This window comes from Ascaphus truei, chromosome 1 (assembly GCF_040206685.1).
Source record: "Ascaphus truei isolate aAscTru1 chromosome 1, aAscTru1.hap1, whole genome shotgun sequence".
NCBI lineage: Eukaryota > Metazoa > Chordata > Amphibia > Anura > Ascaphidae > Ascaphus > Ascaphus truei.
This window is the reverse complement of record NC_134483.1, coordinates 438401807-438414617: the sequence shown is the minus strand read 5'-3', so window position 1 is coordinate 438414617 and position 12811 is coordinate 438401807.

Sequence of the window (12811 nt, the reverse complement as noted above, 5' to 3'; positions counted from 1 at the left end):
GCCGAGCCATATACTATTTCTCCATAGTCGATAATTGGCATTTTCATTTGCCGTGCGATACGCTTTCTGACCAGCAGACTTAGGGAGGATTTGTTTCTGTAAAGTACACCTAGTTTGGCATAGGTTTTGGATGTCAGGGTATCAATGTGCATCCCGAATGTTAAGTGGGAGTCAAACCATATGCCCAGGTATTTAAAACTAGTAACAGGAGTTAGGGTGGTGTTAGCGTTGGTTCTGATCTGGAGCTTAGTCACTGGAAGCTTTAAAAATGTGGTCTTGGTCCCAAATACCATTGTTACAGTCTTGTCAGTGTTTAAAAAACGGATTGTTTTGGGAAATTCAGCTTTCGAGTCTCAAAAAGTCAGTCTGAAGTATGTGTTCAAGGTCGGAGAGGCTATGGCTGTGTACATATAGGATTGTGTCATCTGCATACATGTGTATTGAAGCTTCATTATAAGCTGTGGGAAGATCATTGATGAACACTGAGAAGAGTAGCGGCCCCAGAACAGAGCCTTGCGGGACACCACAGGTGATACCCAGGGGGTTGGAGTTTGAGCCCGAGATGGACACATGTTGGGATCTACCTAATAGGTAGGACTGAAACCAGTTTAAAGCATGCTTCCCAATTCCAGAGCTCTGGAGTTTGTTAAGCAGGATAGCACGATCAACAGTATCAAAAGCCTTTACAAAATCTAGTAATATTGTACCTGTGAGTTGTCCCCGTTTCATTCCACACTGGATTTCATTGCAAACTTTTAGCAAGGTAGTTACGGTGGAGTGTTTGGGGCGAAAGCCAGATTGGAATTGGCTAGGGAAATTTGTCATGGTATAGTAATTGCTTAATTGGGAGTGGACACATTTTTCCATGACTTTGGATAGGATTGGGAGCAGGGAGATTGGCCTGTAGTTTGAGACAGTGTTTTTGTCCTCACTTTTGAAGATTGGGACAACTCTGGCAGTTTTCCAGATCTTAGGGATATGGCCTGCAGACAGGATAGAGTTGACTATGGAAGCAATTGGTTTGGCAATGGCTGGGGCACCAAGTCTTAGGAACTTAGAATGTAGTAAGTCAGGTCCACATTGGTTGCTTAGTTTTAATTTGAGGAGCGCTTGTGCAATCTCCTATTCGGATACTGGGCCAAATTGAAAATTGTGGGCAGTGTTGAGAGAGGGTGGGGCTATAGGGGTACTCCCAGGATGAGATTCATGTTTGTGGTTTGGGTTTTGTTTTGCTAATAAGTTAGTAGCACACCCCACAAAGTAATCATTGAAGGCATTTGCAATGTCCGTGGTGTTTGTCAGAGTAATATCCCCCTTAGTGATATTACTTGGTTGTTGATGGTTAGAAGGCTGGAATATATTGTTGATAAATCTTCCAGAAGTTAACTGGGTTTGATGTATTCTGGAGCAGATTGTTAGAGTAATATCGTGCTTTTGCATGCCTTGTTTGCCTTGTGCACCTTGTGCACCTTGTGCACATGTTCCGCAGGCATCTGTAGTGGTTGAGATCCTTGGTAGTGCCAGTTAGTTTGTAGCTTTTCCACAAGGCATCCCTGTACTGGTAGAGTGCTATAAGGTCAGTTGTACTCATGGTAGGTGGGCCACCCTTATTCTGCGTAGTGGAGCATGAGTATCACAGAGTTTTAAGAACTCTGATTGGAAATAGTCAAGCGCAGAATCAGGGTCGGGAATTAAATTGATTCTGTGCCAAGGGCGGTTGGTAAGGTCAGCCAGAAACTGTTGTGGGTTAAAGTTTCTAAATATTCTAGTGAGGAGAATTTTAGTGTAGGCTGGTCGCAGGGCCTCGGTGTGAGGATTCGCCATTCCGGCGTTCAGGGACCATCTCCTCATCTTACTGGCCCTTCGGTCACAGACACTCAAATAGCGCAGCCCTCCGGTCCTGTGACGCACACGTGCGCGGACCCTGCGCAGTCTGTTCCGCCCTCTGCGGCCTCTAATCCCGTCCCTCACCTGGCTGTACATCGTGGGCGCTCGTCTAGTCTCCCCGCTGACGCGCACGGTAGGCTCCGTCCCCACTCTGTTGTTAAACAAGACCAGCATGGCAGTGACGCTCGCTCCAGGCTCTGCCCCCGCTCTGACGTCTCACGGAACCGGCGTGGGAGTATCACACACTCCAAGTCCCGCCCTCTGAACCCTGTGACACGTGCGGGCTGCAAGCAACCTCCTACCTGATCGGCTGCATCATTGGACACACCTGTGTGCACCAGCAGCCTATGACGATTCACTTTTTGGTTCCACCCCTGCTTGCTATTGGTGCCTCCTCTTTTATATACCCTGCACTTTCAGCTTACCTTTGGTGAGCATAGTCAGTGTGACGCCGTGCCTTGCTGCATTCTGTTCCTGATACCTTGTCTTGCCTTGCCTTGTCTGCCTGATTAACCCTTTGTTGCCTGAACCCTGCTAGTTTCTTGGACTCCGCTTCTCTCCACTCCTGACCTTGGCAAAGTACTCTGACGATCCGCTCTTCTACAATCCTGACCTTGGCAAAGTACTCAGACGATCCGCTCTTCTACAATCCTTCTTCGATGTTTACTGTGTTTGCCACAAGCTACCTGTTTGGCCGCCTTGTTCCTGTTTCCATGTTCCTAGTTCATGTTCCTGGTTCCTGTCCTGGTTCCTGTGCTGAAGCATTGGTTTCCCAGCGTATCCTTCAGCCCCACGTTCCCAAAGGCCTGCAGCCTTTTCCATAGCAGAGGCCTGCCTCCCGAGTCCTGAGGTCTGCTGCTCTCTCTTCTTGCAGAGGCCCGTTCTGTACTCCTGCGCTGAAGCATTGGTTTACAAGTGCTGCCTGGCGGTGTGCCCACTCCGGTCAGCCTTCTCCTTCCTGAGACCGGTACCATGGGCCATGGTCGCCACTCGCGCAGAACCTGCTCCCGCCCTGCAGCTTAATAGCTGAAGCGGGACCTAGTTGACTTCCTGTTGCCGAAACTCCGCTTGGATAACATTTACCCTGATGTCTCCTATCCCGGTCCTGGCTCGTCCACTGACTATGCTGCCCTCTCCAGTCCCGATCCTGCTATATCCGACTACGAACTGCGCAATCCAGATCCGACTACATGGTCTCAGGTTGGTGATTATATAACCCCTCCTCAGCCCCGCGGTCCGGTCCTGGTTTGTGGCTAGCACAACCGTTACACTCGGTTCGGAGGAGTGCTTCTAGCGGGGTCCTTGGACTGAAGATCACTCTGGGTAGGAGAGGGTCTGAATAAAGTAGTGAGCACCCCGTGAGTAAAGTGTTGTACTTCCCGGGGGTGTGGGAGGAACGCAGAGTTTTGCTTGGTAGGGCACTGTGTATGAGTGTTTGGGACTAGAAATAGCCACTGGCAGGGACAGTTCGGGAAAGATAATCGGGCAGCCCCCGGGCAGGGCTCCCGGAAAGTGTAAGGCCCTTGTAATATCGTCCTCATGTACCTCGTGGCGGGTTGCCAGGATGAGGATGTGCCAGCGGAATGTGGGGTCCCACTTCCGACCTATCTGTCAGATGTTGGTAAAATCGGGAGGGACCTAAGTCGGTTCATGACGTCTTGAGTCACGGACCTGTTGCTTAGATGGAGAAAACATGCTGTGGATTTTGGGCGAACTAATTTGACTGCTGAGTATGGCACCCCAGGTCTGAGATCTCAGCAGCGCCTCCAAATGTAGCACACTTTCCCCCACCCCCTGGGAGATGTGTGGCTACTGTATATGTGGTGCGGTGTGATACCTGCGGCTCACAGGAAACCTGAGCCTCCGCTGCTGGGAACCTGGGATGTACCTGAGTTGGTGATCGGTAGCGCCTCCACCTGTACGGGATTGCGCTGTCTTGAATTACCCCGTTACAGGACACATATAACAATACACAATAGTATAACAGAACAAGTTTACTAGTGACATGAGAATGATCATGAACCATATACAATAGTGCAAAAACTGTAACACTGGCCTCACAGGGCCGTAAACCCCACACCGTGCCTCCCCAACACGTGTCCATACCCCAGTATATTGGTTTACCCCAATATACTGAGGTGCTTCTAACACAGAACTGTCCCAGTGTCCCCCCCAAGAGCTAACCCTTCCCAAATGTGTGAGACAGCGCTGCCCCGCTAAAGTGATGAGTTGGTGCACTGGTTGGGTACCTGCCGGGTGCTACCACACCCGGGCGCGCCGATGATGCAGATGGGATCCACGGATCCTGTTAATGAACTGCGACGCCTCTGCAGTGGGTGGGTCCCGCTTGGATTGTACCACCATGTACAATGTCTCTTGGATTAGATGGGTGATCTGGTTCCAGATCACTTAAGGCCAGCGCAGCCACATCCTGGCTAGATTCCTATCACTATAGAAGCTAATGGGGCAGTGTCCCTGTCTAAGGGGCCTGTCCCTGCTGCAGCCACAATCTAGTGGGTCTCAGGGCCTACCTTGGGCCTAAGGGGATTATGGAAGGGGAGGGTTAATTCCCACTTGTGATGCTAACCAGGAGTAGGCAATGTTTGATCATGGTATAAAAATATAAACATCTTCATAGCATAGGACAGTTCATAAGACTCAGGATTCCAGATAGTCCAATGTTAAACACACTCCCATAGATTATGCCACTAGCCATATAGGTAAGTCTTATGTGGTGGTCTAGGTAACCGTGTGTAGGACTGATCACATAAATGAAGTAAATAGATTACTCACTGCTGACCTTTGGGATATCCTGGTCCTGTCCTGCGTGCTCCTACCAAGGAACAATTGAAGAGAGTACAGGGAAAACGGCGGTGCATCTGCTGCTGCTGCTGAAGATTGGAAACCACAAACTGCAAACCACAAAATATCCTAGGTGCAAAAAAATTTTTTAGGCCATAGTAACAGCCAAAAAGAACACTCTGACGCGTTTCCCTAAATAAATTTTTGCACCTAGGATATTTTGTGGTTTGCAGTTTGTGGTTTCCAATCTTCAGCCTAAGGGGATTAAGCAAGGCCTAGTCCAGGGAAGCATAGCTCCCTGGACACTACCTCTCAGCTTCAGCTCCCTCTGTAGACTGGCATGCTCCCAGCGCACGAAAAAGTATCTATCCCTGGTGCAGTGAGTCCTTGCAGCCCTATTGACCTAGCTGCAGCACCTGACCGGTAGTCCTTTGGGATTCTGGGGTCTGTAGTTCCCCCTCGGACCTCTATGGTTAATGGCCGCCCTTCACCTCAGCTTCTGCGCATGCATGAAGCTACCTATTGGCCGCGCAATACACGATGACAGCCCCCCGCTAGCCTCCCTGAGTGGCAGGAGAGGTGGTGACACTGGGTCTGTTTTGCAGCCAATCATGGTGCAGACCCTGTGCCCTCCCCTTTTGCATTAGGGAGAATGCCTTCCAAATTATTAGTCAGTGTTTGTGCCTTCCCACCCGGGGAAGGGAGAGGAGCTCAGCCCTTCCTGGGGCTCACTGAACCAAGATCTGTGCATAGCACAAGGCTTCAACAGTATCTGCTGGCCAGCACCATCCAAGGGCCTGAACCCCATTCTCCACTATATGCAATGCTTTTATACCATCTGCAGTGGCTGCATCAAATAAAGATCCGTTTTATATACTTCTGACTAAGTCGCAGTCTATTGGACAGAAGTATAGGATAAAAGAACTTTCATGGTAGGGACGGCCTGCAGCTCTGCTGTAGCATACAGTGACTGGAGGTGCTGTCACCGAATGAAAAGAACCTGAACACTTAAAGCCTGTCCTGTTCCCAACAACATTGTGGAAGCTCATCTCTCCTGGACACTCACAGGTAACAAGCACCACACATACCTGTTGCCTAGTCAAAATCTCCCAGAGGGGTGGGGAGGGAGGGGTGGGTGAAAGCAGTGCTACAAATTGAGGTGCTTCTGAGATGCAGCAACAGGGCAGGTTTTTAGATACTTTGCATCCAGCAGCAGTAAAATAGGCTGGGGCCAGGCCCCTGATGCTATTCCGGGGACCCCGGGCACCCATCTGCGTTAAGGAAGGGGGGAACCTCTCTCTGACAGGAAATCCAGGGAGAGGGTTGCCTAGACCCTTACCAAGGATAGACTGAGTTGGGGCGCACCCTGAGTGCATGTTACCAGGGAGCGTGTACCCTTCATCAAGGATTCAAGACAGGAATGGGCCCCTTCAGTTGTTGATGGGGAACCTGTGCACGATGTACTGTGCTAGTTGGAGGGCATCCTGAGGGTATGTTCCAGGGAGCGTGTACCCTTCATTTCAATACAGACCAGAGGTTGGGGCGCACCCCGACGGGAAATCCGAGGAGCGTGTACCCTTCCAGCTGCTAATCAAAGAAATTACTGGGGCCAGGAATTCTTTCAGTTGTTGCTGGGGCCCTGGGCTTGTGCTACTTGGGGCGCACCCTGTGGCAAAGCATCCATGGAGCGTGAACCCCGCATCTCACTTCAAGAAGGGACAGGCCCCTTTCAGTTGTAGGCTTGGGGACCTTGTGCACCTTTAAAGGATAAGGACTGTGCTGCTTTACAATGTAAAGTGTGAGGAACCTGCCCCTGAATCATCGCCAGGGACCCTGTGTATCTTTATTGTCATGGACATTGCTGTGCGTTTTACAATGGAGTGCATGGCATGTGTTGCGCAATGAAGATTGTGTTCCCGCTGAAAACCACGGGACCGCATGGGTTTTGCAAAATCCAGCTTGAAGTTTTGCAAAGACAGTGGCATCCTGTTTGGCAGCAAAACACTGACATGCAACTCACTGTAATTGGCTCAGCAACTATTCTCTCTGTCAGGAGGCTATTTGGTTAGAACCATCTATGGATGAAACCACTTGCGGTGTGTCTGCCCCAAATGCCGGCTTCCTGTGAGCGATTCAAGCCCTACTGCTCGGTGCCCGCACTGCGCACCTTGTACATGAGGCCTGCCAGCCCTGTTCCACAATTAGCTGCTTTTCAACCAATAGACCGGGCCTCCACACCAGCCGTTGCGGCCCGTACAGTCTGCCATACGCCAGTATCTCTGTCGGCCTACGACCAGGCCTTACGATCGTGGAATGCGGCTGGTGCTAATCTCTACATCTCTGGGCCACCTGAGGGCCCGTGGGCCCGGATACTTGTGCGAACAGCCCCAACGTTCCGGTAGCTGAAACGACTCCAGCGGTCCACGTCCTAACGGTTCCAGGGCTGGAACCGGAGTTGGCATGTCTAGAGGGTGAGTTGACTGCCTGGGAGTGTTTGGTACATCTCCTCTGGTGGCGCTGGAGCAGGCCTGTTCCGTGCCAATTGCTACCAAAGGACGCTAGGCGCCCCGACATCGTGGCTCGGGGGAGGTGTCTTTGCCCTCTTCTGATGAACACAGCTGCCAGATACCTGCATAGAAGACTTCTGCACTTAACTGGATCGAGTCCTGAGCCCGCGGCGTCCGTCCTGAAGGCCATGGTGCTGCCGGTGGTCCGGAGGAGCCCCAAGCCCAAGGAAGATGACGGCGCTGCCGAAGACCCGTCTGCTGTGGAGCCAGATGACATTGCTTATTTCCGCTGGATGAGGCATCTTCTTCCGCCCAACAGGAATCCACTACGGCCTTGCCACACAAGGAGCCAGGCAGAGCCCTGTTTGGTGTGCCGCGGGGTGATGCACTTCCGGCACAGCCAGATGTGATGTCATCGCCGCCGCCGAGTACAGGCCTGCCTGAAGCTCTCGCGAGTGGCATTATCTGATGATGTCGACAAGATGGCCGCCGCTTCCCCTGCTGAACCTGACTCCGAGACCGGGGTGAGTGCCTGACAGTGCTCCACTGCCCCTGCCTCACTACAGACCCAAACCTGGGGAAGAAGTCGTCGTCCGGTCGTCCGGCCAGAGGATCATTCAACGCGACCCCAATACCATCCCCTAGAGGTCGTGGCCGACCTTAAGGTACATCTATTGGACTGGTCATGGACATTGCTCAGCCCAACTCATCGGGCCCAGTTGCCCATGCCCTGTCACCAACCCCTGCACCCAGTACACCATCTTCTGGGAGTAAGGGTAAAGCCAATCCTGTGTGTTATGTCCAGGATCATCGTAGGCCTCAACCCTTGGCTCCTAATCCCAGCAGCCTTCTTGAGTGGTGTGAAAGTGGGTAAAATAATACAAGTAGAATTAACTTGGGTTCATAATCTCAAATGAGTTTTATTGCATCCCAGTGAACAAGGGGACCGCTACAGGTAGCTGATCTGGCTTATAATCAAAAAGAATATATTCTTATAGAGTTTCAATTACATTTGTCCCTCCCCTAAGGGGTGGGCTTACTAAATGGAGAAATACAGTTTTCTTATACAATTAGCCTAAAATCACTTATGCAAGCTAAAAACACATCTTATAAAGGCTGACCTTTTTGGTTGATCAGCACACACAGGGAAAGGAAATGTCAACTGACACATTGTTATATGTGCACAATAGAGCAAAGTTTCATGAGCTCCTGGCCCCTTTGTCAGACTTAATCATAATGTCCATCCAAGGAGGTTTAAATAGTCCTGTGGACACACGTGTGCCCCATGTCAACGTCTCGCACTGTGACGTCAAACAGCTAGTTAGGCCGCGGCCAGGCTGGTAGCAATCTCGCTCAAGCACCCTGCCATGAGAGCAGGGTGAATTGTGTCCAACGTAATTGCGCATGCAGGGGGGGGCATGCCTGTGATGTCACGTGAGTGGTTCGCCCTCATTGGCTGAACCGCACACGTAACCAGGGCAAGTGCAACAAATTCAAAAGAATTTGTCTCGCCAAGCAGCTGAGCGTAGAGCGCTCACAGGCACACGCTGGTCAGACACATTGTCGCAATGTGTGGATCATGCTGAGCGCGAGCGTGCTCTCAGTCTGGACGAACCCTTATCAGTGCAACACTCTGTAGATTATTATTTTTGAGTGCTGGTCCAGTTTGGTTTTTGTATATTTATATACATAAAATTGAATTTGTGGATTTAAAAAAAAAACAATAAACCTTGTCATTTTATCTATTTAGTCATTGATTTTCAAATCAATGGGAGACATGCAGTGGAAGTGCTCCTGAGCTGTCACACAAAGGCACAAATAGGTACACCTTTTTATAATATATAAAAATAGGTACTGTACCTGCTAAATAGGTACAGTTGGAGGCTTTGGATTAAAGGCCATATTATTGTGTGGTGCAAAGACATAAAACACAGGGCCAATTAACCATGTGTTTTAGGTGAATGGGCCTTCTTGTTTAGCACCTGACTTTAGGAGAGGGGTCCTGTGTATCAAACAGTCAATAACTGTTCACTGATGTGTTGCAACAATTTACCCCAGATTTGCATACTGTGCTGCTGTTACCTACTGTATATGAAAGTTGCTAATGGCAATGGTTGCATTTGAAGCTGCGCCTTCTGCCAATGTCCCATCAAGACAAATGGATTTAATGATACAAAATAAGACAATTGGAGAAAAAGCATCTTGAGTACACATCATTATGATACTGTGCCCAGTAACTACTTTCAGGCCCTCTCCTATAAGCACTGGCTCATGATGTGATCACTGCCAATGCTTTTTGTTGTAGATTTCTTATCTGTTAGTGAATGAATTAAACAACATGATATTCTACGTGCAGTTTTATCTTAAAAGGGATCACATTTTTAAGCAGGTTACCAACCTTATTTCATTTTCCTGTGTCCTGGAGAACTGTTTTATTATAATTTGCTCAACAGGCAGCAGAGAGCTGGTTTCCACGTAGACTTCAGAGACTTGGAGTCTTATCCTGAGGTTGACACTTTTATACAGGTGTAGCCGCGCCCCCTGTTTACCTCCGGTGCAGAGTGGAGGCTGCAGGGTGGATCTGAGCTCCGTGCCGGGAGGCGAGTGTGGGGAGGGACATTTTGTTGCTTGCGCATGCGCAGGACAATGCATCGGGCATGCACAGGTACCTAGTAGCATGGTGGCCATCTTAGGAGGCTCCACAAGATGTTGTGCGGGACTACAAGTCCCAGGATCCTCTAGGGGAAGGAAACCCACGTGGGGCGTCCTAGCCAATAGGGCTGAAGCAGAGAAGAAGCAGGATATAGTTTGGCGTGCAAACTGGCCATGCCAGTCGTGAGGGAGCCAGCAAGGGAGCAGGTAGTATCCAAGAGAGCAGGTAGTGTCCAAGAGAGCAGATAGTGTCCAGGGAGCAAGTGGCTCCTGGACCAGGCCTAGGCTTGCAACGACTCAGGGGAGTCACAGCAGTTGAGTATTGCAGGGAAGGCCCCAGATAGGGACGCTTCTCCACTACTGTGCTGTTACCCCGGTGACCGGACAGCCACGTGGTGTCCTGGGGTCTTGGACCAGGCCACAGGCCACATCATAGACATTGTATGAGACCCTCCAGCTTGAGCTTGCACCTCACACAGTGGATCAGGACTCATAAGGAGAGAGGGGATTGTTGGAGGCTCCAAGTCGTTGGACCAGAATGATTCCTTTGTTTCATCAAGCTGCACCTGGGAACAGGAGTGCCCAGGCAGGTATAAAGTGCACCAATGGTTCACAGGGGTAGCGCTACCTTACACTTGTATGGGACTGACATTGGGAAGGACACCAGGGTTATTGGTGCCACTGCACCCTCAGAACTTTGGGGGGACTCACTAAGTGCTGGGACATTGGGTGTATGTGACTGAGAGGGGGTAACCAGGCTCACTAATAAAGGTTAAGCCCCTTTGGTTACCTTCGAACCATGTATTGGGGTTCGGGAGTGTCAGCTCTTGAGCCCAGTGATTGTTAATGCATTCAGTAAAAATGTGCGTCAATAAAGAATTTTGTGTTTTTACCTTTCCAGATGAGCCAGCAAGCAGAGTGCTAGGCTATGAGTTTCAAGGGTTTTACGGAGAAAATGTTGTCAGAATGTGTCTAGCTAGCTGGGTTCCAGAGTTGCTGGAGACCCCAAAAATGTACCCGGGAATCAGGTCAGATTCTCGGATACATTGAGATACATTGCTCCTGCAAAATCTCCCCTTTAAAACGCTTGCGTGACTCACTGCTAGGATTCCCTGCTTCAGCACAGACCAGAAAGGTAAATGGGGAATAGGGATGTGTGGTATCCCTGGAACAGTAAAGGGGTCCCTAGTTTAAGAGGGGATGCCCAGGTCACCCAGAACCCGGAATAGGGGTTCTGGGGGTACTCCAACCATCCATAAGGTTGCAAGGCATTTTAAAGTCTAAGTCCGGTATAGTGTGTGGGGAATATGGCTAGTAGAAATAAACTGCAAGATTTTTATTCTATTCTCCATAACCATAAGACTTAGAAAAGTATAAAGTATATATTTTATTAAACAGTATGTTTAAATTGTGTATATGCTTGGGCACGGTATATGAGCTGGGGACTTCCAGGTCCAGGGTTCCGAGAAACCATTTGCTACCAAGCTTGGTGCCATCAAGTCTGCTCAGGTCCCGAACATGAAAGCCTCAGAGGTTGCCAAGTGTGAAAGCCATTTGGGTGCCGGAGTTAGGCTCAAGTACTCACGTCCTAGAGTGAATGGAAGTCATCGGACCACAATTTGCCCCAACCCAGACATTAAGGAGCCTAACTCAGCAGGTGGCTTCTGCATGACAAGTGGCAGAGGTGCCATGTTGGTGCATGCCCATGTCAGATTCTGAATTCACGCTTGCCTCGCTTCAGTAGACTGGCAGCGCTCTGATTGACAGGTAGGAATATTCCCACACTCAGATTGGCAGTAGTATTTCATGAATGAACTTTGAAATAGTATAAGAAACCCTCAGCCAATCCGGACGAGAGATTCTAAGCTTGAGAACAGCAGCGGCAAATTTGAAACGACCAAAAGATGCTCTTGGAGAAATAGCAGTGAGCCGGCTTCACAAATTTCAAGGCGAGAAGTTTTCTAAGTTCCACTTTTTGGGGCCAAGTACTGAGAATAGAACGTAGAGGTCGCAGCTGAGATTTCAAGCCAATTTTAAGTCCAGGACATTTGGAACTAAGTCACGTTCAAGTTATTTCAAGTCCTCCAGAGCAGATCCAGTGGTGGCGTCAGGAACGTCATGCCGATTTGAGTTCCAGGACATTTTGGGATCAGTCCCGGTCAACCAAAGACTTTGTTTTACATTCTATTTAAGCCAAGAAAGTCTAGTTTTCAGCCCCAGACTCCCCAGAAAGTGTGTCTTTCTTATGTATTATGTGTTGTGACAGAAACCAGGTAATAAATTCCATATATAGGGCTCCCAGGATACTGCACAGTTTCTATCCTGTTTGGCCTGGGAGTGCAGCTTCATAATACATGCACTCCATCTCACAGTTTAGCAAGTGCTGGAATTGAGGGATGACGGATCCAGACCAGAGTTTGTCTGCTGCCTGATTTCTGTCACCTGTCATGCTAATTAGAAATCAGGTATTTAAGACTGATTTCCTGCTTCCTCTTCCCTCTCCCCAAGAGCCTGGAGACAGGAAGGCTGCTGGAAGCAGAGAGGGAAAAGCCTCTCCCCAAACAGGTTAAATCATTCTGTTCCTTTTTGTCTAAAACTGCAAAGTACCTTGTTTTGTTGTTGGAAGTGGAAAAGCCACTTCAACCCTGAGTCAGGGAAAACCTAAGTTAAGTTATTGCTCAGGTGAGCAGCTTTTTGTTTTGCTGTGTTTCTGTTGTATGCACTGTGGCAGTCTCAGTGCCTGGGACTGAATAAACCAGGCATAGCCTGTTTAAAGGAACAGCACGTGACGCCTCATCATTTAACCTACCCTAAAAGACCGTGTTCTAACAGTCCCGGACAGGCGGCGGAGCCCCGCAGTAAGCCGTTTGTCACAGTGTTCCATTGTGTGTACGCCTATTTTAAGTGAATAAATGGCAAAAAAATTTACTAACTTGTTTTGCTCAGTGTTCTGATCCTGGTAT